Source organism: Phyllobates terribilis, unplaced genomic scaffold (genome assembly GCF_046119375.1).
Source record: "Phyllobates terribilis strain yellow unplaced genomic scaffold, ASM4611937v1 Scaffold_2__4_contigs__length_985480577, whole genome shotgun sequence".
Classification (NCBI taxonomy): domain Eukaryota; kingdom Metazoa; phylum Chordata; class Amphibia; order Anura; family Dendrobatidae; genus Phyllobates; species Phyllobates terribilis.
Genome location: NW_027362762.1, coordinates 523,269,484 through 523,297,251, shown reverse-complemented (window position 1 = coordinate 523,297,251; position 27,768 = coordinate 523,269,484).

Below are 27,768 nucleotides of genomic sequence, written 5' to 3'. Positions count from 1 at the left end.
TGAGTCTCGACCGCATACTCCTCCTCACCCTGATGCTCCTTCCTCCCACCATGCCGAGTGTCGTCAGACAGCAAGTGATCCCACACTTGGACACTCTGAAGAGCTGTTCACTGGTCCATTTCCATATTTGGGCCCCTCGCCTGATACGCTTGAAGTCGTGGAAGAGGAGATCCCATGTTGCGATGCCCAAATATTTGAACAGCCACGGCCACAGGAAGTCGACGTTGGCAATCTGTCACAAGAGGTGGACGATGACGAGACACAATTGCCAGGAAGTGAGGAGGAGGATCGTGGTGCACAAGTGGAAGAGGAGGAGATGGTGGATGATCTAGTAACTGACCCAATGTGGAAGGAGGACATGCAGAGTGAGGCCAGCAGCACACAGGGGGAGGGAGACAGAGTACCCCAACAGGCAGGAAGAAGCAGTGTGGTGGCCGCAGACAGAAGGCAGGCAACCGTTCCCCGTAACACCAACACGAGGGATGTTGCCAGTACAAGCGGTAGGTCTTCCAGAGTCTGGAATTTTTTTAAAGACTCTGCTGATAACCCCAAAAAGGCCATATGTTCCACCTGCCATGCCATCATCAGCAGGGGTGGCAAGACTACCAGCCTGACCACCACCAGCATGATCAGGCACATGGCAACAAAGCACCTGACTTTGTGGGGCGAAACCCAGTGTCCACGACCAGTGTCAGCGGGTGTCACCACTGCTTCTTCCACTGTTGTGCGTGCAATAGAACCCCCTGTTGTGTGTGCAAGGCAATCCCCTGTCCATACTGCATGTAAAGATGCCCCCTCCTCTCAGTCTTCACTTGTTAGGGCAGTTTCTCAAGAAACAGCATCAACGTCCACGTCCACGTCCCACCGCAGCGTTCAATTATCCATATGCCAGACCTTGGAACGAAAGCAGAAATTCGCAGCTAATGCCCCACAGGCCACAGTCCTAAATTCGCACATTTCACGACTGCTTGCGTTGGAAATGCTGCCTTTTAGGCTGGTGGAGACGGAATCCTTCCGCAACCTTATGGCGGTGGCCGTCCCTCGGTACTCGGTCCCCAGCCGACACTATTTTGCCCGGTGTGCCATCCCCGCACTACACAAGCACGTGTCCCAAAGCATCTGCCATGCCCTCAACAACGCAGTTACTGGGAGAATCCACCTGACAACGGACACGTGGACAAGTGCTTGTGGCCAAGGATGGTACATCTCTCTGACGGCACACTGGGTAAACATAGTGGAAGCCGGAACCCAGTCGGACCTTGGGACGGAACACATCCTGCCCACACCGAGGATTGCGGGCCCTATGTCAGTCAGAGTTGCCCTCACAGTGTACAGCTCCTGCTCATCCTCCTCCTCCTCCACATGTTCAGCCTCCATCTCAGATATCACCACATCAGTTACAAGCTGGAAGCATTGCAGCACTGCCTCCGCCAAGCGGCAACAGGCTGTGCTGAAACTCATAAGCTTAGGCGATAAACCTCACACTGCTTGTGAGTTGTGGACAGCTGTGAAAGAGCAGGCAGATATGTGGCTGAGACCGCTGAACCTACATCCCGGCACGGTCGTGTGTGACAGTGGCCGTAACCTGGTGGCGGCTCTAAGGCGAGGTGAGATCACACACGTACCATGCCTGGCTCATGTGCTTAACCTCGTGGTTCAGCGGTTTCTTAAATCGTACCCCGAGTTTCCAGATCTGCTCGTGAAAGTACGCCGCCTGTCAGCTCATTTTTGCAAGTCGGCTACAGCTTCCGCTGCCCTTGCTGTGTTGCAGCAGCGTTTTCAGCTTCCGGCACACCGACTGGTGTGTGATGTCCCCACACGTTGGAACTCTACCCTCCACATGTTGCAAAGGATTTGTGCGCAGAAGAGAGCAGTTGTGGAGTACCAGCTGCAACAAGGCCGTCGATATTCAGGTCAGACTCCACACATAAGACCTCAGGAGCGGACCTGGATGTCTGACATATGTACCATCCTGACAAACTTTAAGGAGGCCACCAAGATGGTGAGTGGCGATGACGCCATCATTAGTGTCAGCATCCCACTTGTCTGTCTTTTGCAACGCTCTCTGCAGAGAATTAAAGAGGAGGCATTGCAGCCAGAGTATGATGAGATGGATCAAGAAGCCGTAGCGGGCGATTACACACAGCCCTGCCTCATCTCATCCCAACGTGCATTGGGGGACAATGAGGGAGAGGAGGAGGAGGAGGAAGAACAGGAGCTGCTATCATGCGTTGTAGACGGTAGTACCTGTACAAGTGTCATACCGTCGGTTCAGCGTGGGTGGCCTGAGGACAGGGGGGAGGAGGAAGAGGAGGAGGAGGAGAAGGAGGAGAGCATGGTCAGTCGTCATCTTGGTGAGGACTACGAAATCTTGCCCGTTACCAGTCTGGCATGCATGGCTGACTTTATGTTACACTGCCTTGACCGTGACCCTCGCGTTGTCAAAATGTTGGGTGACAGTCATTACTGGTTGGTGACACTTGTAGACCCCCGCTACAAGGAGAACTTTCACTCTCTTATTCCTGAGGTGGAGAGGTCTACAAAAATGGGGCAATACCAGAAGGCCCTTGCTGCAGAACTGTTAAAAAAATTCCCATCTGAACACGCTAGGGGCAGAGGTCACAGTTCGTTGCCCAACCAAGGCGTACAGGCGAGAGAGATGCAACTCCAATCCAGCAGAGGCAGGGGAACACTGTCAACGTTCTGGGACAGTTTTCTGACACCCGCTCAGCTTACAGGACCTGAGGCGCGGGGTACTCTCACAAGGAGTGGAAAGTTTCAAAAGATGGTGAGGGAGTACCTTGCCGACTGAACCAGCGTCCTCCGTGATTCCTCTGTGCATTTTAATTATTGGGTATCCAAGCTGGACACTTGGAATGAACTCGCTCTGTACGCCTTGGAGGTCCTGGCCTGCCCTGCCACTAGCGTGTTATCGGAGCGTGTTTTTAGTGCCGCTGGGGGAATTATAACTGATAAGCGCACTCGCCTGTCAACTGACAATGCTGACAAGCTGACCCTTATCAAAATGAACAAGGGCTGGATTGGGTCAGACTTCTCATCACCACCAAATGACAGCAGAGAAACATAAAGTCAAATCCACTGTGTTATTTCGGGAGGTGTATTCACATGCACCGCTTCACACCCACACATGGGTATACGCTTCCTCGTTTCAGCTGTTTTATCTTCTTCTCCTTATCCTCAGCCTCCACCACCACTATACCACCAGGGTGCCAGCATTGCAAGTTCCTCCGTCCTTATTTTTGGCAGCTTTTGCTTGCAAGGCATATGCAAATACTATGGGACACCCACTCCCCAATAATGGGACTTATGTTTGTAATATGCTGTACTGCATGGCTCTTGTAAGGGGCATTGCAAGTTGCTCCGTCCTAATTTTTGGCAGCTTTTGCTTGGAAAGCAAAAGCAAACACTATGGGAGACCCACTCCCCAATAATGGGACTTATGTTTGTAATATGCTGTACTGCATGGCTCTTGTAAGGGGCATTGCAAGTTGCTCCGTCCTAATTTTTGGCAGCTTTTGCTTGCAAGGCATAAGCAAATACTATGGGACACCCACTCCCCAATAATGGGACTTATGTTTGTAATATGCTGTACTGCATGGCTTTTGTAAGGGGCATTGCAAGTTGCTCCATCCTAATTTTTGAAAGCTTTTGCTTGAAAGCATAAGCAAATATTATGGGAGACCCACTCCCCAATAATGGGACTTATGTTTGTAATATGCTGTACTGCATGGCTCTTGTAAGGGGCATTGCAAGTTGCTCCGTCCTAATTTTTGGCAGCTTTTGCTTGCAAGGCATAAGCAAATTCTATGGGAGACCCACTCCCCAATAATGGGACTTATGTTTGTAATATGCTGTACTGCATGTGACGCGCCCCCTGGGCCGTGTGTACACGTGTGTGGCATACCCGGTGCCGGGTCTCTGGGGTCTGTAGTCTCCGTGGCGGTGACCCGGTCCCGTGGCTCAGGCTGGTCTAACCAGTGGCAGTCTTTCTTAGGTTTTGAGATTAATTGTCCGACTGTGCCACCCTTGGATTGTGGTCAGAGAGTACCACCACTGCGAGGCAGACCGCTGAGGGTGGTGTTGTGTGCGCAGCAGAGAATGGGAGGAGTATAGCCTCAGGGCAGTGAGTGTGGATGATGGGGGTGATGGTGCACGAGTGCAGCAGGAACAACTCAGAGTCTTTGCAGTGCAGTTCAGGGTCTTTACTGATGATTATAAGGTAGACCCTCCCGGGAGTACTGGCTAGCATAAGAGGCCTGGTCAGTCTGTGAGCAAGCAGGAGTTCCCCTGGCCAGGTGGAGTTGAAGGCCTCCCCGTCTGTCTGCACTCTTCCTGGCTACCTTGCTGTAAGCGGTTAGAAGTAGCCCACATCCCTGAGTGTACCGTGTAGTGCTCACCCGTATGGCTGGTGACTTGGGGCCTTCTGTTAGCCTCCGCTCCACGACGGCGGTGCTGGTCCCTTGCTTGTGACTGAGCCTCCGGGCTTCTATGGCCAGAGGACCTGAAATCCCCTGCCGGCTGGTTTCTGCTGCTGGATATATAAGTCCTCACAGCCTCGGACTCCTGTGTCCGGTTCCTATTGTCTTCTGTCAGGGCGAGCTCTGCTCAGCTTCCAGCCCCTGGTCTTTAGCTCCTAGCTCCTACAGAGCTCATTGCTGTTACTTTCCCTTGCTCTCACTCTGACTCTGACTGTTCTCTGTTCTCTGACTCACTCAACCCCGCCCCAGATCCAGTTTATAAGGGCAGAATTCTCCCCTCCCAGGACTGGGGCAGGAGGATGTTGCATGTTTAAGGGATCCTGACCAGGAAACCTCCCACTTGCTCTCTGACGTAATATCTCTATTACTGTGGTGACCAGACCCCTGGGGTGCCACACATGGCTCTTGTAAGGGGCATTGCAGTTCCTCATAATTTTTGGAAAGCCTTCCATTCACTGCTTAGGCCAACAGTGCACAGGAGACCCAGTTGCTATAAATGGAAAAAAAGATTTAGTTAACGCCCTCTGACCTCCATGTCATTTCCAAGGGGCATTGGAGTGCCTCGAAATTTTTGGTAAGCATTGCACTCACTGTATGCCCTATAACTGTGTAGCCAAACCGCTCCTTTTGTTACAGAAACATATCCTACAAGACATATCTGGTCGACTGGCCTGATATTGATGTGAATGGTCCCTGTTCCTCCTGCTCTTTCTCCTTTGCCACTACCTCATCTATCATTTATCACCTGAAGCTTTGTTTTAACGGGAGTCATAGAACTTGGATAGTAGCAGGAAAACATCCAGCAATCCTCGGAGGAGGTAGGATATGCGCCAAAATGCTGACCACCTCAGGCCTAGCCGCTACTGCATACATGCGCTTGCATTACAACAAAACAAAGCAGATGCTAACTTCTATCATCCTCATCATGCTCCTCACCTTGGCACTCTCAACTCTCCTGATGGAGAAGCCAGGGCCCACCGGAGGAGTCTGATAGTCCGGTGGGCTCGGCCAATGCTGCCCTAAAGCAGGCCAGGCTAAGAAAAGTGTGGGAAAGGTTACCGGGACAAATAGGGGTGGCTGGGGACCGAGTATGGACACCCGGCCACCCCCTGGAGGCTGGGGAGCAAGCGGGGACACCCGGCCACCAGGTGGCTGGGGAGTGAGTATGGATACCAGGCCGCCGACACAGCCATGGCGTGGTGGCCATATTCCGCCTCCACATGCCTAAAAGGCCCAATTTAAAGTGCAAGCAAGCAGTATGGTATTGCAGCCTGGGGGTGGGTGGGTGGCAGGCTGCATACTTGCGCTTGCATTGCAAGAAATGGGAGAGGTACAATTGAACACTGCCCTGGGACAAGGACTTGAATGGGGATAGTTGCAAGTCTGCAACGACAGGTGCAAGGTGGGAGGCATCTTCGCATGTACCATGAACAGGGGTTTGGCATGCACACACTACAGCGGAATAGGCTCTCCTTCCCACTAAATGCACTGGGGAGGGCACAGGTAATGTTTTGGTATACGCGCTTAATCTTATGTATAAGGCACACCAGGAAAAATAGGGGCGGCTGGGGACTGAGTATGGATACCTCGCTGCCGAAGCAGCCATGAGGTAGTGGCCAGCTTCGGCCTCCTCCAAACTAAAAGGCCCCATTTCAAGTGCAAGCTAGCAGTATGGAATTGCAGTCTGGGGGTGGGTGGGTGGCAGGCTGCACACTTACACTTGCATTAAAAGAAAACATAGCAGATGCTAACTTCTGTCATCATCATCATGCTCCTCACCTTGGCACTCTCAACTCCACCGATGGAGAAGTCAGGGCCCACCGGAGGAGTCTGGTTCTCTGGTGGGCTCGTCCAATGCTGCCTAAAGCAGGCCGGGCTAAGAAAAGTGTGTGGGGGGATGTTCCAAGGAGAAATAGGGGCGGCTGGGGACCGTTTATGGACACCCGGCTGCCCCCAGGCGGCTGGGGACCGTGTGTGGACACCCGGCCGCGGGGCGGCTGGGGACCGAGTATGGACACCCAGCCGCCGGGGGGCTGGGGACTGAGTATGGATTCCAGGCCGCCAACACAGCCATGACGTGGTGGCCAGATTCCGCCTCCACATGCCTAAAAGGCCCAATTTCTAGTTCAAGCAAGCAAGCAGTATGGTATTGCAGCCTGGGGGTGGGTGGGTGGCAGGCTGCATACTTGCGCTTGTATTGCAAGGAATGGGGGAGGTACAATTGAACACTGCCCTGGGACTAGAACTTGCATGGGGATAGTTGCAAGTCTGCATCTTCTGATGCGGCAAGGATCACTTATGATGGGCACACTTTTAGACAGTGACCTGGGAGTCAGAGATGCTTCCAGGGGTCTTCCCCATGCTGTTCCCATGTCTTTTCAGCACTTTATGCATGTGTCACACAGCACATGGCCAGATAAGGTTGTAAAATGTTACAATGACATTTCCCGGTGAATGCATTTGTCATAGTTGAAAGCAATACAAAAGTGCAAAAACGCATAAAAAATGCTACTTGTGAACATAGCCGAAGGTGTGGAGGAGTATTTTTGTTTTTGGTCATTTATTTTAACTTATACACAAGTCTTTTCCCTGGAAAGGATGTTCCTTAACATATTTCACAGGAAAAAAGTTTCACTTTCGTTTTTGAACGTTTTATTGTGAGCCCGTAAAAGTGGCTTAATACCTCTGACCACTTTGTTGACAGCAGTGACCTGGGGGTCAGAAATGCTTCCTGGGGCAATCCCCATGCTGTCCCCATGTCATTTGAGCACTGTCACTATCGTTTTGGGCACTTGTTAGGCTTTTAAAAGACTGCCGGGGGTGCCACCGCAAAAATGCTTGAGTCTCCCATAGACTAACATTGGGCTCGTTGCTCGGGTCGAGCAGCCGAGTATCATGGCGAGCTCGGCCCGAGCTTTGAGCACCCGAGCATTTTAGTGCTCGCTCAACACTGTTCAGTATATGTAAGGCAAAACCAGGAGCGGAAAAGTATAATAGAAACACGTCATCACTTCTACATTTATTACCCACTCCTGGTTTTGGCTTACAAAAACTGAGGTAAAAAACTCACCAAATACTGAAGATGTTCACATGGCCTTACATAGATGGGCCATGTGCTCCTGCTATCTGGACAGTTTTTGATCAGTGCTTATTGTGTTCTATTGAAAAAAGACTAAGCACTGTGCATGCTTGGATATGTTGCCTGACTGCAGTAATTTCCAATAACTTAGACCACGAGAACGAGAATGTGAATTAAACAATAACATTTTCATAATGGTTTTTGTGCTCCTTTTATCTTTCTGCAGCATTGGTAGCACAAAGTTCGGAGCAGCAATATATTTATGCTACTAGTCTAAATGGTCAATCTTCACAAACTCACTGACCCCCAGCAATGGGAAGCCAGGAGGCAGAAGATACAGGTGCTTTTCACAAAATTAGAATATCATCAAAAAGTTTATTTCAATTCTTCAATACAAAAAGTGAAACTCATATATTATATAGGGTCATTACAGAGTGATTTATTTCTGTTAATGTTGATGATTATGGTTTACAGCCAATGAAAACACAAGTCATTATGGGGCTGACCTAACATTACAGTTGATTTCTGCGCTAAGCCTTGTTCTTGTAGTGAGGAAGTCCAGCATAGAAATCCAGTACAAATAAAACATATCCATCTTTATTTCAAATATATAAAAATATGGCAATAAAAGGATGATGGAGTGCCAAATAGACCTTGCACAAAATGAAAAAAAAAGAAAAAAAAAAAAGTCCCTTTTAGCCCATAATGGTTGATGCATTTTGAGGCAGAAGCCTCTTACTAATAACCTCTATGTTCTTGTAGTTAAGTTCTGATGGTGGTTCTGGTGATGCATTCATGTACTGATGGTGGTCCTTTTGATGTTGTCATGTACTGATGGTGGTTTTGATGCCGCATTTACATACTTTTGATTTCTCTTGTGCTGTATTCATGTACTGATGATGGTTCTGTTGATAAATCACATCAGCCATTATTAGTGCATGAATACAGTGTCAGAACCAACATCAGTACATGGCTACAATACCAATAACCACTATCAATACATGACTATATAATCAGAACCAGAATCAGTACATGAATACGTCACCAGAAGCACCATCATTACAAGACTACATCACCAGAACCCCAATTAGTACATGACTACATCACCAGAACCACCAGCAGTACATGATTACATCACCAGAACCACCAACAGTATAGTAATACGTCACCACAACCACCATCAGTACAGGAATTCAGCACCAGAACCAACATCAGTACTGGAATACAGCGCAAGAACCAACATCCATTTTGTTGCAAGCTATATTTGTCCAAAGACAGACGCAAACACCATCAACTATAATGGAGTCTGTTTAGTTTCCATTTGGGTATCCATCATATGCTGGACACCTCTATTGAAACCAAACAGCCCCCGTTATAGTTAAGCTTTATTGGTTTCCATCACTATTCTTGGGTATGACATTTAAAATATAGGATGTCAGGGATGAATACCACTATTTGTCCCTGATATTGGTCCACAAACAAAGATTGATTCTATACCTAACCATGAAATTGCATTCCTTGTTAAGCCACATCCCAAAAGTACACCACTTGATTTTACTTTTGGTAGTAATTTTTTGGAGAAAAAAATTAACAATCCTAGTGGATGTGGTCAACAGAGCATGTTACCTTATCCATCCGGGGGAACGATGCAATAGAGGTCGTGTTACCTTACTCTCTAACCAATTTCTTTGATTAGAGGGAGGGCACAATTGGCCTTATCTGAGTAGGGCGTCAAATACCTTGTCCCGGATATGGTTCTGTCTACACAGGCAGAGCCACTGAGTTCACTGATAAGCAGTCTACCTACCTGAGGTCGTGCTGCAGCTGATTCCAGACACCGAGAGCAGAAGTGAGAACTCACTGGTGGACCCAAGGATGGTAAGTAAAGCTCTGTTTGTTTGTTTTTAATTACCAAGTGACCAGGATTTTCTAAAAGGGATTACACTTTAATAAGGTATATAAATCTCCTGCTAACATCAGTAAACCAATCCAACACTTATAAAAGTAAATTACATTGATTTAAAAATACATTAGATTAGTAAAGGTCATTTTCAGTGCACAAATAGTATTTAACTCATTAACAAAGGCAAAACTATAAATACATTAGTATCCAGCTAATATGGGATAATGGCATAGGGATTAGCTGCAGAGCATTTAATATCTGTATAACAATTATAAAAAGCAGCAACAATAAGCTTTATCTGACATATTAAATCAGTCCTTTTGTTTTCTTTTTTTATCATTTGAGATTTTTTGAAGTCTCCTTTTTTTATCATGTTACAGTGGTGGCCAAAAGTATTGGCACCCCTGCAATTCTGTCAGATAATACTCAGTTTCTTCCTGAAAATGACTGCAATCACAAATTCTTTGGTATTATTATCTTCATTTAATTTGCTTGCAAGGAAAAAACACAAAAGAGAATTAAGCAAAACTCAAATCATTGATCATTTCACACAAAACTCCAAAAATGGGCCGGACAAAAGTATTGGCACCCTCAGCCTAATACTTGGTTGCACAACCTTTAGCCAAAATAACTGCGAACATCTGCTTCCGGTAACCATCAATGAGTTTCTTACAATGCTCTGCTGGAATTGTAGACCATTCTTCTTTGGCAAACTGCTCCAGGTCCCTGATATTTGAAGGGTGCCTTCTCCAAACTGCCATTTTGAGATCTCTCCACAGGTGTTCTATGGGATTCAGGTCTGGACTCATTGCTGACCACCTTAGAAGTCTCCAGTGCTTTCTCTCAAACCATTTTATAGTGCTTTTGGAAGTGTGTTTTCAGTCATTGTCCTGCTGGAAGACCCATGACCTCTGAGGGAGACCCAGCTTTCTTACACTGGGCCCTACATTATGCTGCAAAATTTGTTGGTAGTCTTCAGACTTCATAATGCCATGCACACGGTCAAGCAGTCCAGTGCCAGAGGCAGCAAAGCAACCCCAAAACATCAGGGAACCTCCGCCATGTTTGACTGTAGGGACCGTGTTCTTTTCTTTGAATGCCTCTTTTTTTTCCTGTACACTCTATGTTGATGCTTTTTCCCAAAAAGCTCTACTTTTGTCTCATCTGAGCAGAGAACATTCTTCCAAAATGTTTTAGGCTTTCTCAGGTAAGTTTTGGCAAACTCCAGCCTGGCTTTTTTATGTCTCGGGGTAAGAAGTGGGGTCTTCCTGGGTATCCTACCATACAGTCCCTTTTCATTCAGACGCCGACGGATAGTAAGGGTTGACACTGTTGTACCCTCGGACTGCAGGGCAGCTTGAACTTGTTTGGATGTTAGTCGAGGTTCTTTATCCACCATCTGCACAATCTTGCGTTGAAATCTCTCGTCAATTTTTCTTTTCCGTCCACATCTAGGGAGGTTAGCCACAGTGCCATGGGCTTTAAACTTCTTGATGACACTGCGCAAGGAAGACACAGGAACATTCAGGTCTTTGGAGATGGACTTGTAGCCTTGAGATTGCTCATGCTTCCTCACAATTTGGTTTCTCAAGTCCTCAGACAGTTCTTTGGTCTTCTTTCTTTTCTCCATGCTCAATGTGGTACACACAAGGACACAGGACAGAGGTTGAGTCAACTTTAATCCATGTAAACTGGCTGCAAGTGTGATTTAGTTATTGCCAACACCTGTTAGGTGCCACAGGTAAGTTACAGGTGATGTTAATTACACGAATTAGAGAAGCATCACATGATTTTTCAAACAGTGCCAATACTTTTGTCCACTCCCTTTTTTAGGCTTGGTGCGGAATTATATCCAATTTGGCTTTAGGACAATTCTTTTTGTGTTTTTTCATTGAAGACAAATTAAACGAAGATAATAATACCAAAGAATTTGTGATTGCAATCATTTTCAGGAAGAAACTGAGTATTATCTGACAGAATTGCAGGGGTGCCAATACTTTTGGCCACCACTGTATAGTCATAGTTATGCTCCAAATTCTTCAAATAATGTGGGTCTTGAATTTTGGTCGAAGTTAAAAATCATCTTTATATTTGTCCTTAAAGAAGCACTCCCATATATATATATTTTTTTATTAAATGTGTGTATATATCCATGTAATGTGTGAGTGTATTAATATAGTCATCTACCACTGCTGTCTCGGGTGTCCAGCAGCATTCTCCTTCGCCTCTCAGTCACAGTACCACAATCGTTCTGATGCTCAATAGGCTTACATTGGAAAAGCCACTTCTGGCTCATGCAGAGCGCAGTGTGACCCGGACAGTCTGCAGAGGCATGAGGTCCCTGAGAAGAGAAGACACAGGAGAGAGCAGCAGTATGTGAGTATACATTCACACAATATTACATGAATCTATAGGCACATTTTAAAAAGTGTATACATGGGAGTGCAAAATTTGCACGTTTTGCAAAATTGAGCAAAAATTGCTCAAACATTTCTGGCATACATAACATTACTCTGGGGGAAACTGAAGTTCATTTGCAACATATTTTGTGAGTCTTCATGAAGTCACAAATGATGAATCATCTGAAAACATGTGCAAACCCTAATTTTCGCCCACAATGGCAAAGAAATTAAAAAAGTATAAATTAAAAGAAGAAGAAGAGTTAGTGAGAAAAAACAGGCGAAAAACAGCAAAAAACTGGACCGAAAAGAAGCAATTGCAAAAATGAACCAATCACATAGGACTTGTTTTATCAAAGCTGTTATGCTTTGAAAAGTCACAAAGCCATCAGCTTCTGGCTTAGTTCCTAAGGAATCTTAGCTCATTCCCCTTGAGCAATGGCTTCAAGGTCAGTTCACTAATATTCCTGCATTTGCATGCTGCAACTGCCTTTTTAAAATGCTAACAAAGACTTTTATGGGGTTCTAGTCTGGTGAATGTGGCAGTAGTGATGGGCGAGCACTAAAATGCTCGGGTACTCGTTGATCGGTTCAAGGACAATGGAATACTCTGGTGCTCGACCCGAGCAAGGAGCCCAATGTAAGTTTATGGGAAACTCGAGCATTTTTATAGGCTGCTACCCCCAGTGGTCTGCAGAGGGCCTAAAAATTGCCCAAATATATGGGAATAGTGCTCAAATGACATGGGAACAGCATGGGGAAGACCCCTGCAAGCATTTCTGACTCCCAGGTCACTGCTGTTAACAACGTTGTCAGAGGTATTACGCCACTTTTACGGACAATAAAACATACAGAAATGAAACCAAAATGGATTTTCCTGGACAATCTATTAAGGAACATCCTTTCCACGGTAATGACTTGAATTTAAGGCAAAATAAATAACCAAAAACAAAAATACTCCTCCACTCTATGTTCACACATAGCGGTTTTGATGTGTTTTTGCACTTTTGCATTGCTTTCAACCGTGACAAATGCATTCACCGGGAAATGTCATTTTAACATTTTACAACCTTATCTGGCCATGTGGTATGTGAGACATGATCAGACACATCCTGTTTCATTTATGAAGGAGGGACTCTGAAAGTCACAAAGCCTATTTTTATAGGGCCATCAGGCGGCCCTTACAATTCTTAGAGAGCCATCAGTCGGCTATGCTTCGTTGTTCCCATTACTAAAGAGTGAGTGTCCTATACTGTCATTGCGTATGCAGTGACTGCAAGGGCTGCCAAAAATTTGGACCTATTCCATGCCCCTTGGAAGTGACATAGAGGAGGGCCTCCTGAAAAAAAATGTTCCCATTATTAGGAAGTGAGTCTCCCATTGTGTTTGCCTATGCAGTGAATGCAAGGGTTGCCAAAAATTGGGAGGCACTCCAATGCCCCTTGGAAGAGAGACGTGGAGGAGGGCCTCATAAAAAAATGTTCGCATTAGAAAGGAGCGGGTCTCCTATACTTGTAATGCCCATGCACTAAGTGTATGGGCTGACAAACATTTACCTCTGGGGGGTACACATGAACATAATGTATAAAAACATTTTTTTACCGGCATCATAAACACCCTTTAAAAAAATGATGTGGGTGTTGCATGGTCACCCTGGTGATATGGTGTGGAAGGATGAGGAGGAGGAGGATGAGGAGGACAAGAGCAAATATCCAAAATCAGGAAGCGTATATCCATGTGTGGGTGTGAAAAGGTGCATGGGAATACACCTCCCAAAAAAAGACACTGGATTTGAGTTTGTTTCTCTGCTATCATTTGGTGGTGTTGAGAAGTCTGGCCCAATCCAGCCCTTATTCATTTTTATAAGACTCAGCCTGTCAGCATTTTCAGTTGACATGTGATTGCGCTTATCAGTTATAATTCCACCAGCGGCACTAAAAACTTGCTCTGATAAAACGCTGGTGGCAGGGCAGGCTAGGACCTCCAAGGCATAGAGAGCCAGTTCATTCCACGCATCCAGCTTGGATACCCAATAATTATAAGGCTCAGAGGAATCACAGCAAGGCACTCACTCAGCATCTTCCCAAACTTTGCACTCCTTGTGAGAGTACCCCACGCCTCAGGGCTTGTGCGATGGGGGGGGCTAAGAAAATTCTCCCAGAACTTTGACAGTGTTCCCCTGCCTCTGCTGGATTGAAGTTGTGTCTCTCGCCTGTACTCCTTGGTTGTCCAATGAACTGTGACCTCTGCCGCCAGCGTTTTCAGATGGGAATTTTTTTAATAGTTCCGCAACAAGGGCCTGCTGGTACTGCCCCATTTTTGTAGACCCGTCCACCTCAGGAATAAGAGATATAAAGTTCTCCTTGTAGCGTGGGTCTAGAAGTGTCACCAACCAGTAATGACTGTCACCCATAATTTTGAGAATGTGAGGGTCATGGGAAAGGCAGTGTAACATAAACTCAGTCATGTGTGCCAGACTGCTAACACACAAAACTTCCGTGTCCTCACCAAGAGGACGACTGACTATGCTCTCCTCCCTGTCCTCAGGCCATCCACGCTGAACAGACGGTATGACAGTTGTTCAGGTAGTACCATCTATAGTGCAAGAAACTAGCTCCAGTTCTTCCTCCTCCTCCTCATCTTCCTCATTGTCACCCAATCCAAATTGGGATGAGATGAGGCTGTGCTATGTGGTATCACCCTGTATGGATCCTTGCTCCATTTCATCGTGCTCCGCCTGGAATGCATCCTCTTTAATTGAGAGCAGAGAGAAGACAGAGAAGCAGGATGGTGATGCTAATTATGGCGTCATCGCCGCTCACCATCTTGGTGGAGATCTCAAAGTTTTGGAGGATGGTACGGATGTCGGACATCCATGTCCACTCCTGAGGTCTTATGTGTGGAGTCTGACCTGAATACCGACGGCCTTGTTGATGCTGGTACTCAACAACTGCCCTCTTCTGCTCACAAATAATTCCCAACATCTGCAGTGTAGAGTTTCAACGCGTTGGGACATCACACACCAGTCAGAGAGCCGGAAGCTGCAAATGCTGCTGAAGCACAGCAAGGCCGGTGGAAGCTGTAGTTGACTTTCTAAAATGGGCACAGAGGCGGCTTACTTTGACAAGTAGATCTGGCAGCTCCGGGTAGGTTTTGAGAAACTGCTGAACCACAAGGTTAAGCACATGGGCCAGGCATGCTACATGTGTGAGCTCGCCTCACCTCAGAGCCGCCACCAGGTTCCGGTCTTTGTCACACATGACCATGCGTGGCTGTAGTTTCAGCGGTTTCAGCCACAGATCTGCCTGCTCTTTCAGAGCTGTCCATAACTCTTCAGCATTGTGCAGTTTGTCCCCTAAGCATATTAGCTTCAGCACAGCCTGTGGCCACTTGGCTGAGGCAGTGCTGCAGTGCTTCCAGCTTGTGACTGATGTGCTTATTTCAGAGATAGAGGCTGAAGAGGAGGAGGCTGAGGAGGATGAGGTGCAGGAGCTGTTGACTGTGGGGGCAACCCTGATTGACCTAGGGCCCGCAATCCTCGGCGTCGTGAGGATGTGTTCCATCCCAAGGTCCGACTGGGTCCCGGCTTCCACTATGTTAACCCAGTGTGCCGTCAGTGAGATGTACCATCCCTGCCACAAGCACTTGTCCACGTGTCCGTGGTTAGGTGGACTTTCCCAGAAGCTGCATTGTTGATAACACGGGTAATGTTGTGGGACACGTGCTTGTGTAATGCGGGGATGGCACACCGGGAGAAATAATATCGACTGGGGACCGAGTACCGAGGGACGGCCGCTTCCATCAGGTTGCGGAAAGCTTCCGTCTCCACAAGCCTAAAAGGAATCATTTCGAGTGCAACCAGTCGCGAAATGTGGAAATTTAGTAGTGGGGCGTTGGCTGCGTATTTGCGCTTGTTTTCCAAGGAATGGGGTGTGGACAACTGAACGCTGCGCTGGGACAAGGACGCGCTTGTTGATGGTGCTATTTAAGAGTGTGCAATGACAGGTGCAGGGTGGGAGGCATCTTCGCATGCACTATGGACAGGGGATTGGCTTGCACGCACAGCAGCGGAAAAAGCAGACACTGTTCCTGGTCCCTGGGGTTCGGCCCACAAAGTCGGGTGCTTTGCTAACATGTGCCTGATCATGCTGGTGGTGGTCAGACTGGTAGTTTTGCTACCACTATTGATGCTGGCCTGGCAGATGGTGCAAATGGCATTTTTGGGGTTATTGGCAGAGTCTTTAGAAAACAACCAGACTTGGGAAGACCTAATAGTTGTACTGGCAACTTCCGTAGTGTTGGTGTTACAGGAAACTGTTGCCTGCCTTCTGTCTGCAGCCACCACACTGCTTCTTCCTGAATTTTGGGGTGCTCTGCCTCCCTCCCCCTGTGTGCTGCTGTCCTCACTCTGCATGTTCTCCTGGCAGGTTGGGTCAGTTACTATATCATCCACCACCTCGTCTTCCACTTCCGCACCCTGGTCCTACTCCTGACTTTCTGGCAATTGTGTCTCATCATCGTCCACCTCTTGTGACACTTTCCGACTGTCGCCTTCATATGACTGTGGCTGTTCAAATATTTGGGCATTGCTACATGCGATCTCCTCTTGCCAGGCGAGAGGCCCAAATCTATAAATGGAAAAGTGAACAGCTCTTCAGAGTGTCCAAGTGTGGGATCAGTTGTCTCTGGGCACTCGGCATGGTGGGAGGAATGAGGATCAGGGTGAGGAATATGCGGTCCAGACTCACGGCTACTGAGACTTGACCGTGTGGAAGACCGGGTGGTGGTGGCTAAGTGACTGGATGCATTATCCACTATCCAATCAATAACCTTTTCACACTGCTCTGTGTTCAATAGTGGTGTTCTGCGGTCCCCTATTAATTGGGACAGGAAGGTCGGGCGAGAAGATGTGGGTGTTTGTTGTGGCACAATTTCAGCTTGCCCACGGCCTCGGCCTCTGCATGCACCATCACCATCCCGTCAAGTTCCCCATCCCTTGCCCCATGCCTTGCCAATTTTAAATGGAGGGCAATATCTTCCACGCTCACTACAAATGGCTGAATTTGGAGCGAACTTATATGTGATCCTTGTGACGGACAAACCACAATGTTCAATAGCTGGCCTGTAGGTAACTATTTTTAACAGTGCCGACCTTGTGTCAATAAGTTCGCTGATACACTGCAACAAAATTTTAATGGAGGTCAGAAATGGCAGAATTTTCAGCTCAATTATATGTGATCCATGTGACGGACAAACCACAGTTTTAAATAGCTTGATTTTTAGCGCTGTACTATAGAAAGGACCTGGCTGTATTCTGAAGTGCCAACAAGCAAATGGTGCAGAAAAATTGTGTTCTCTGGATTGCTTTTTAAGAAAATATTCAGGATTAAGATAAAAAAAATATTTCTGGCCCCTGATACCTGGGGCTATTTCTACAAATATCTGAAAGCACCAGCAGACAGAACTGAAATAGACCCTCTTGCTATGTGCACTGCAGTCTGCTATATACTTTGCCTGCCAGAATAGCATTGATATCTCTGCAGCTGGATTAGTCCTCAGAAGAACTGTTAGTTGAGATGGACATGTGTAGAATATGTTGTGGAATACCTACACTAACTAATAAACAAGCAAATCTCTCCCTAGCTCTGCAGCACTTCTTCCTACACTGCCTGATTGTGGAGTAGACTGTGACGAGCATGGTGGAGCCAGGCCTGATATAGGCCTGATGACGCTGTGCGGCCAGCGAATCACTGTAATGCAACAACCAACATGGCTGTGACATTACAGTGTGTGGCAGAAAATCCCTGCATGTTGATTGGCACACTAAGGAGCATCAAACATGCAGGGAGGTTATAACTAGTCATAATGGCAAAAGGGTGCTCGACTAAGAACTAAAGATTCTTGCCACAAAAGGGTTGAATAATTTTGAGACTACAGTTGTCATTAAAAATGGCATTTGCATTGAATTTGCTGAAACCTATTGGTATATTGGTTGAATTGAGGTATTTAAATTGTTCTTGTTTGTTACAAAAAGTATTCCTGCTGAATGATATTGTAGGGGTGTGACAGAGGCTGTCATATGCCTCTCCCTCTTTTAAACAGTGTTTGTACCAAAATGTAATGTATTGTGATCAATGTATAATGCTATTCATGTATAGTGTGTAGGGAAAGAATAGGATATAGTTTAGTTTGTGATAGAAACATTAGGGCAGATAGGCAGTGGTGTGCCTATTAGTGTATAAGACATAAAGTATAGCATAGGACTTAGGGATTAAGTAAGAAAGGAGTAAGATTTAGTTGGGGAAATCTTAGATATAGAAGGTTTATTGAATACAGCAAGGTAGTAAAGGGGAAGTTTTGCCCAGCAATTGAAGAAGAGTTGGTGATTGGTCCAGTCAAAAGGGGGAGGAGTTTGGGACAGAGTAGAGCAACTTTTTTATTTTTCCAGTTAGTTAGTCAGTCATGTAGTTGTTGGTTTTAACGTTAAAGTATGTGCAGGAGGGATAACTGAGAGGAGTGGAGATGTTCAGGGTTAGTGGGTTGAAGGTCGACAATGACATAGCAAAATGCAGAGAAAGAGAGAAGCAGCACTATAGAAAAAGAAGCGGTAAACTGCAAGAAAACTTCCTTAAATGTCCGGGGTCTACAACCCAGAGAAGGCGTGGAGGAGCTAGCCTCACTTACCAAGAAAAAAAGGATGGGGATGTCCCTATAGGAAGCAGAATTGGGATCTGGAAAGCTGCTGTAACGGGTGAATCATACCTGGGGAACAAAGAGCTAGGAGTGAAGGGGGTATTTAAGAAAGCTGAAACTGTGTCTGTATCTGAGACCAAAAACTGAATTGAACATTTACAGTAAAAAATGGTTTTGTTAAGAAAGAACCAAGAGTCTGAGCTTGACTTTGTGCCTGCCTCTGAGAAAGGGACAGAGTAACAGATGAGGCACTCAACGGAAAACATAAGTGTTATCTACTACACAGAGTCCACAAGAAGAATAGAACTTTATCTTTTATTTGTGAGGAGCCAGTGTGTGGGAGGAGAACAGCAGCCCCTCGCCATGACTACCACCCTGCATCCCTCACAATATAATCAGGCACAAATTTATGCTGCTTGTACAGATAATACAGCATATACAACTTTGAATTCTAGTTGGTTGCGATTTCATAAATTTGGTAGCACTGGACCAGCGTGTTCTGTTTGTGCAAAACCTGGAGGGCATGCACATAAGAATGGTTGACTTGTCCAGACTAATTTCTGGCTATGGCCACCACCTTTCTCTAGTACAGTGGTCCCCAACCTTTCTGACATTGAGAGCCACATTTAGCTTTGAGAGAGGGTCCAGCTCCCATCCCCCTCAGAGTAGCAACACACAGAGCCCCATTGCTACTATAATGACAGCCAAGGATTTTTCACAGAAATCACACCGAGGCAGTATACCAAGATCCAGAGGTACCCACAACACCTCCATTTAGTATTCTCTCATCAATCACTCCCGACACACTGTTGCATCCAGCTTGAGCAATTCCTCTGACAGTTAGCATCTTCCGGTCTTCAGCTTACCATGCTTAAATTACCTCCAAACCCCCAAGGTTGGAATATGCACAATCAGTTTTGCTCTTTTGTGCAGGACTACTCACAAAATTCACTATCAGGAGACCTGCTCCTCATAGTTGTTTGCTAGACCTGGTGCTAATGCACCAAATTAACATATGGCCGTGAGCCACACATCATGGGCCCACGTGCCACATGTTGCTCCCAAGCCACAGGTTGTGGAACTATGCTCTACTAAGTATATTTCTTTAGTAAATTTTGCATGAATAAATTCAGAACGTGCACCATGAAAAGACCATGAGTTTCTTTGCCCAAACGTAAGAGACACAATATTCTGGGCATTGTCCCTCATGACAATGCCTAACTGTAGTTGACTGAAAGCCATCCAGCATGAGATTTGCTGCTTGATGCACAGCAGTAACATCTCTGCTGCATGGCTTTTGTCGACCATGCTTACAACCTTTAAAATTTCTCGGCAGCACTTCTACATGAAAGAAAAGATTAATGGCAAGGGATCGATGCAATGCTGTGCACTGTTGCTGTTGGGTATGAGGTCAACTCTATTGTGGAGAATGCAAAAGTGGTGTAGGAGGAGGTAGATAACTGCCGCCTTACTGTGGAACCAGATGTAATGCTCAACTGCCATTCAAAACATTCACATCGCGGTCTATCAAAAACATGTAATGTTCTTGCTCCATGTGTCAAGTTTAATGATGTCAGTCATTTGACACAAATGCCTAATAGGTACCCTTTATTCATGGTTATAATTATTCTCTCATAGAGGGGTGGGAATACCGTCGTACAATTCCTTAGAATTAGAGGCATTTGCTCAAGTGCCAACATTTTTGAATGACAGGCCAAGGATTTATCAATGCGGATTTTGTAAGAAGAATATAATCCTAGGACCATTCAGAAAGGATATTGTAAGACAAAACAATCCAAATGCTCTGATCTGCTACATTTTTGGAGAAAGACAACAAATGACTTACCAAACAAGGTGAGATTTATTTCATTTTATAATTTCTACTGGTGTGAAATGAAAAGAAAAAAAGCGTTAAGCAAATGCTACTGGAATATTTTACGCCTTGACAATGTATTATGCCAATAATTCCTAAAAAGCAATCTATAAAAAAAAGAAGAAACGGTGCCTCATATGTAGTATCATCTATAAGGGTATGCAGACAAGAGAATGAATCATGCTCACCTTGACAAGCTGTCAGGCACAACTCTCAAGAAAGCAAATTATTATCAGAGGAACTGTTGCCCTTGACCCTCCTTGGCAAGGTTGGTATACTGGCCCGGTAGAAAATAATCGAAAAAAAAACAATTAAAAATTAGGTCTTGCTGCAGGCGCTGTTCCAGATCCATTGATACCATTAGTTCCACAGATGTACTTTTATTTATAAACATAACTTTAGTGTGAACACAATTGACAGTGTGTATACAAGTGAAAAATCATTGCTGTTCACTATACTTTTATGATTATGCATTTTGTCACTCGGTCTGTTTTCCGCATCATGTATCATGTTCTCCATTATTAAGCCATACAGTCTTTTCATTGTTTTGTCTTTGTTTTTTTGTTGTAATAAAGAATTATTGCTCTGATTATATTATGAGAGGGAGTCTTTCTCTTTATCAGATCATTGGCTTTTCTGTTAGTTGCCGCTGGAGGATTCCCTCATCATCCCATCATTAGGAGCAATGTTCTGGATAGTAGTGACTGATTGTGTTCAGTTGCTGGTGCTCAGGGCCGGCTCCAGGTTTTCGTGGGCCCACAGCGAAAGAGTCTTAGTGGGCCCCTTCAACACATACCACGATTCATGATGCACAGATACGGCAGAGAAATATAGGTATACAACACAGGGCCCAGGCTGTCCCCTCATCCTTCACATGGGCGCACACACACACACACACAGTACGCAGACATGCACACACACACACAGTACGCAGACATGCACACGCACACACTCAGTATGCAACATGCACATGCGCGCACACAGTACGCAACATGCACATGCGCGCACACACAGTATGCAGACGTGCACATGCGCGCACACACAGTATGCAGACGTGCACATGCGCGCACACACAGTATGCAGACGTGCACAAACATATACACAGATACGTACACATACATATTTGAACATGAACTCTTAAAAATACATATAAAACAGATACACACATATACAGTACAGACCAAAAGTTTGGACACCTTCTCATTTAAAGATTTTTCTGTATTTTCATAACTATGAAAATTGTACATTCACACTGAAGGCATCAAAACTATGAATTAACACATGTGGAATTATATACTTAAGAAAAAAGTGTGAAACAACTGAAAATATGTCTTATATTCTAGGTTCTTCAAAGTAGCCACCTTCTGTTTTCATGACTGCTTTGCACACTCTTGGCATTCTCTTGATGAGCTTCAAGTGGTAGTCACCGGAAATGGTTTTCACTTCACAGGTGTGCCCTGTCAGGTTTAATAAGTGGGATTTCTTGCCTTATAAATGGGGTTGGGACAATCAGTTGTGTTGTGCAGAAGTCAGGTGGATACACAGCTGATAGTCCTACTGAATAGACTGTTAGCTGCTTTTTTCTTGCCATAATACAAATTCTAAGAAAAGAAAAAGAAGTGGCCATCATTACTTGAAGAAATGAAGGTCAGTCAGTGCGAAAAATTGGGAAAACTTTGAAAGTGCCCCCAAGTACAGTTGCAAAAACCATCAAGCGCTACAAAGAAACTGGCTCACATGAGGACCGACCCAGGAATGGAAGACCAAGAGTCACCTCAGCTTCTGAGGATAAGTTTATACGAGTCACCAGCCTCAGAAATCGCAGGTTAACAGCAGCTCAGATTAGAGACCAGGTCAATGCCACACAGAGTTCTAGCAGCAGACACATCTCTTCAACAACTGTTAAGAGGAGACTTTGTGCAGCAGACCTTCATGGTAAAATAGCTGCTAGGAAACCACTGCTAAGGACAGGCAACAAGCAGAAGAGACTTGTTTGGGCTAAAGAACACAAGGAATGGATATTAGACCAGTGAAATCTGTGCTTTGGTCTGATGAGTCCAAATTTGAGATCTTTGGCTCTAACCACCGTGTCTTTGTGCGACGCAGAAAAGGTGAACGGATGGACTCTACATGCCTGGTTCCAACCGTGAAGCATGGAGGAGGAGGTGTGATGGTGTGGGGGTGCTTTGCTGATGACACTGTTGTGGATTTATTCAAAATTGAAGGCATACTGAACCAGCATGGCTACCACAGCATCTTGCATTGGCATGCTATTCCATCCGGTTTGCGTTTAGTTGGACCATCATTTATTTTTCAACAGGACAATGACCCCAAACACACCTCCAGGCTGTGTAAGGGCTATTTGACCAAAAGGGAGAGTGATGGGGTGCTACGCCAGATCACCTGGCCTCCACAGTCACCAGACCTGAACCCAATCGAGATGGTTTGGGGTGAGCTGGACCGCAGAGTGAAGGTAAAAGGGCCAACAAGTGCTAAGCATCTCTGGGAACTCCTTCAAGATTGTTGGAAGACCATTTCCGGTGACTACCTCTTGAAGCTCATCAAGAGAATGCCAAGAGTTTGCAAAGCAGTCATCAAAGCAAAAGGTGGATACTTTGAAGAACCTAGAATATAAGACATATTTTCAGTTGTTTCACACTTTTTTGTTAAGTATTTAATTCCACATGTGTTAATTCATAGTTTTGATGCCTTCAGTGTGAATGTACAATTTTCATAGTCATGAAAATACAGAAAAATATTTAAATGAGAAGGTGTGTCCAAACTTTTGGTCTGTACTGTGTATATATATATATATATATATATATATATATATATATGTATATATATCTCTCACAGTGACATACACAGACATTCACATCATACATGCACACAGACACATTAGAAATATTTTTAATATGGGGATTGGGGAAGTCGGCAACAAGCCTCGTTCACCTGCCAGTGGCCTGTATCCCGTCCATTTACTCAGGCATATGGCTGCGCAGGGTGGCTGACATGAGTTTGATAACTGTCACAGACATGACCCTGGACCATCAGGGGGGCCCACTCACCGTGGAGGCCAAGGCCGCTCCCCCAGCACCTGTGCAGGACCACTGGCACTGTTTGATAGGCTTCACTTTACCTGACATGGCCGTGTGCTGTGTGGCTGTGTCTGCTAGTAATATGGCAGGGGCGACAAACAAGCACAATTGAAAGTGCAGTGCCGACCTTGCCGTGCCATTACTACCAGACACAGCTGCACATCGCACTGCACGCGGCCGTGTCTGGTAAACTGACAGCAATGCAGCAGCGCCAGCAGTCCTGCACAGATGCTGGGGGAGCAGCCATGGCCTCGACGGCGAGTGGGCCCCCCTGATGGTCCAGGGCCCCGGCACTTGCCCGGGTGCGCCGGGTGCTGACGCCAGCACTGCTGGTGCGTCTATTAATTACAACTCAGACTGGTGTTTCTGTCTGGGTCTTATCTATGCTAGTCACTGCCAAAGGATGTCATCATACTTTCAAACTAGCAGCAATATTCTGGGTAGTAGTGTTTACACTTAAGCGCTGGCACTTCATCCAATCAATAAAAAGCCAGGACACTCCCTATGTCTGCCTCACCAAGTCAGTTACTGCTAGTCTATGCCATTAAATCACTGTACATAGATCTGTTTGTCTGTAATTTTAGATTTTATGTTAACAATCTAATGCTTTGCCTTAAAAGCAGTGCATTTTATACTTTTAATATACATTATATATTTTTATTATCCTTGTAAAAACACCCTCAAACAAACTGGTGGTTCAGAGCATTTGTATCCCATCCCATTACGGTACCCAACAGCCACAAATACCTGAAAAAGAACTCCTTTTAAATTTGAAATGCCTTGTGATTGTGTACTAATTCAGATGCATCTAATAGTAGTGTTTTTTTATACTTTGTCATATTTCTGTTTTTTAATGTAATTGTGTGTTCCACAGTAAATATCTGTTTATAAATAAATGTATATGTTTGGAACTAAAACCTGGTGGTATCAATAGTTCTGGAAAAGCACCTGCAGCAAAACTTCATTATTTTTTTGTCTTCGAATACCTTCCTCCTGATCCAGCTATTACATACCATCGATCGAGAAATCTTAAATATTTTTTAGTTAAAAAACATTACTTAGGTATTGACCCTGAAAAGCGATTTGGTTCAAATGGCAGTGTCTGGAGCTGTTGAGCATCAGGATACTGTGTCACTTGCGTGAATATTGAGCATTCCACCTCTTTTTCAAATTTGTCAGGAGAGAAGACATATAAGATCACTCACTTAATATTCTACAATACCATTCGGGAAATATACAATACAACTTGTCCATGCAATCTCAAGTTCGAGTGTGAGACAAAAACCTAGTTGCTCACCCCACAGCTTCACCATCTTTTGCAAGCTGGTTTAACTGCATTGACTTTTTAGAACAACAGGACAGAGAAAAATATGACCTACCTAGTAGTATTAAGTCTCTATGGGCATTCCAGAAGTAGTTAAGGGGATCAAACGGAATTAAACGGAACACTTGGATCTAAATGGATTGTCAATAAAGCTTAGACTGGATGAGATTGAAACCAAGTTTCGACAAAGGGGTTATCCCAGAGATTATTGAATCAATGCAGACAGCCTTCTAATCGGACTCGTACAGAGATGGACAAAAGAATCCCTTTTGTCCATATATTTCATCCCTTTATTCATAGGGTTCATAAAAGAATCCGCAGATACTGGCATTTTTTAAAAGCCAGTTACACTACAATAAAAGAATTCTAACATTTTTTTTACTGTGTTTTCAACGTGCCATTAATTTTCGGGATGGGCTTATCCATGCTGACATTGGTTCTTCATGGAAAGTACCCATACAAACTTTCCTGAATACCCCCAAACAAAGAATTTTTCCTTGCTTGCACTGCCTACAATGTGGAAACAAACAAAAGGGCAATACCTTCTTTCACCCTCATACAGGCGAAGGAATTAAAATTCAGGGTTTCCTCACATGCAACATCTCGTATGTCGTGTACACGATTAAGTGTCCGTGCGGTCTCATATAACGAGACAGCATCTCACAACAAAAGTCCAATAGTCTGTGGTAAAACATAACTGTCTTTGCCCTACCATTTTGATCTAAAGAAACATACTGTTGCACAATTAAAATTCTAAGTATTGGATCATGTTCCTGCACCTAGGAGAGGTGGAAACAGAATAAAGACTTTAAAGCGCCGTGAATCCTTTTGGATCAATAGGTTGGACACCCTGGAACCCAGGGTATTAAATAGAGAATATGAAATGTTAAGCTTTATTTGAAATATGTTAATAATATAGTCTCTTTTCCTATTTTTTTATCTACAGACTCGCACAACATGATCTCACCCTATGGACTGGTATGGTGGCACATACTTACCTGGTTGTCTGTATTTTCTCCATCTATATGGGTGTCGTTCTAGTCTAACATCTATCTGATATTTTCTTGCTTCATTATGGTCTCGATTAACCCCCTTCTCTGTTGACACTCTTATGTAACTATCCCAACTATATTCTGTACTTCTAGTGGTCTTCTTCTATTGTCTCTCAGGGGTCTGCTATATATTTCATCTGATAGCACCCAGTATTTTCCCTTTTTCCCATTGTGCCTTGCCTCTCCTCTTTTCTCATTCCCCCTGTTTCTTCCCTTTTTACCTTCTTTTTCCTTTTTTTCCCTCTTGTCCCATATTTGTTTTGTTCATATAGCCATTATGTGACACTTAACCTTTAATACCTAGACATTCCACTTGAGTGACGACGTCGTAGCAGTGTCATATGACCGTGCGCGTTGAGGTCTACCTATGATGTCAATTACAGGTCTCTCTCATCTTTTTAAGTGGGAGAACTTGCACAATTGGTGGTGACTAAATACCTTTTTTTCCACACTGTACATGCTGTTCTTTTTTTTTCAGCTCCCCATAAAAGCATACTTCTACCTTAACAACACCTTGGTAATAAATGTTTTTCTTTCTTTTTTTTTTCCTCCCTCCCTCCTTTATTTCTCTCCCTCCCTCTTTTCTTCCCTTTTTTATGTTATCATGTTCTCCACAACCTCTTTTAGCTAACATATAAGAGAATTCTATGTACTCACATACATATGGTCATGTTTCTGGAGCCATCTTCATTTTCTTTTACTGAGGCATGGTCTTCATATTTAATATTCCCCCTCTGACAACACCTCTCCTGCTGCACTTTCGTATGGCGGATTCCACCTCTCCCATACCCCCTGCCCCACCGGCAAGCACGGTGGAGGAATAGGTTTCCTCCTCTCAGATAACTGCTCCTTCACCCATATCCCACTGCCGCCCTCAATTACTCTTCCCTCTTTTGAAGTGCACTGCGTGTGTATCTACTCCCCCTCCAACCTCCAACTGGCTGTCATCTACCGCCCCCCAGGATCAACCACCACTTTCTTTGACCACTTCACCACTTGGCTACTTCATTTCCTCTCCGTTGACATCCCCACTATCCTCATGGGCGACTTTAACATCCCCATTGACACTTCCCTCTCAGCTGCCTCTAAGCTTCTATCCCTCACTTCATCCTTCGGTCTTACTCAGTGGTCTTCCACACCCACCCACAAAGACGGCCACACACTGGACCTCATCTTCACCCACCTCTGTTCCCTATCTAACCTCTCTAACTCACCTCTCCCTCTTTCTGACCACAACCTACTCACATTCTCTTCTCTCTCCTCTCCAGGGCAACAATCCCCACTCCACAAACTTGCATACCCTCGCAGAAATCTCAAACACCTTGACCTACACTCACTCTCTGAATCCCTCCTCCCTCTTACAGACATTAGTTCCTTACATGATGCAGATGCTGCTGCCACTTTATTCAACACTACAACCGCTGCAGCTCTCAATTCGGTCGCCCCCCTCACACATACCAAGGCTCGCACAGACAACCCTGGAACACCAGCCTAACTAAAGAACTGCGACGGGCCTCCAGGGTTGCTGAGCGTAGATGGAAAAGGTCCCACTCCAATGAGCACTTCATCGCATTCAAACAGTCCCTCACTACCTTCAAGTCCACACTCATTGCAGCAAAAAAAACATACTTCACATCTCTCATATCCTCCCTGTCTAACAACCCCAAACAACTATTCAAACACCTTCAATTCTCTCCTCCGTCCCCCAGTGCCTCCTCCCTCTCCTCTTATTTCAGCCGAAGACTTTGCCTCATTCTTCAAGCAGAAGATTGACACCATCAGACAAAGCTTTTGCCTAAAACCCCCACAGCCCCTCCCCACACCTACTCAACCATCTTCCTCCAAAAC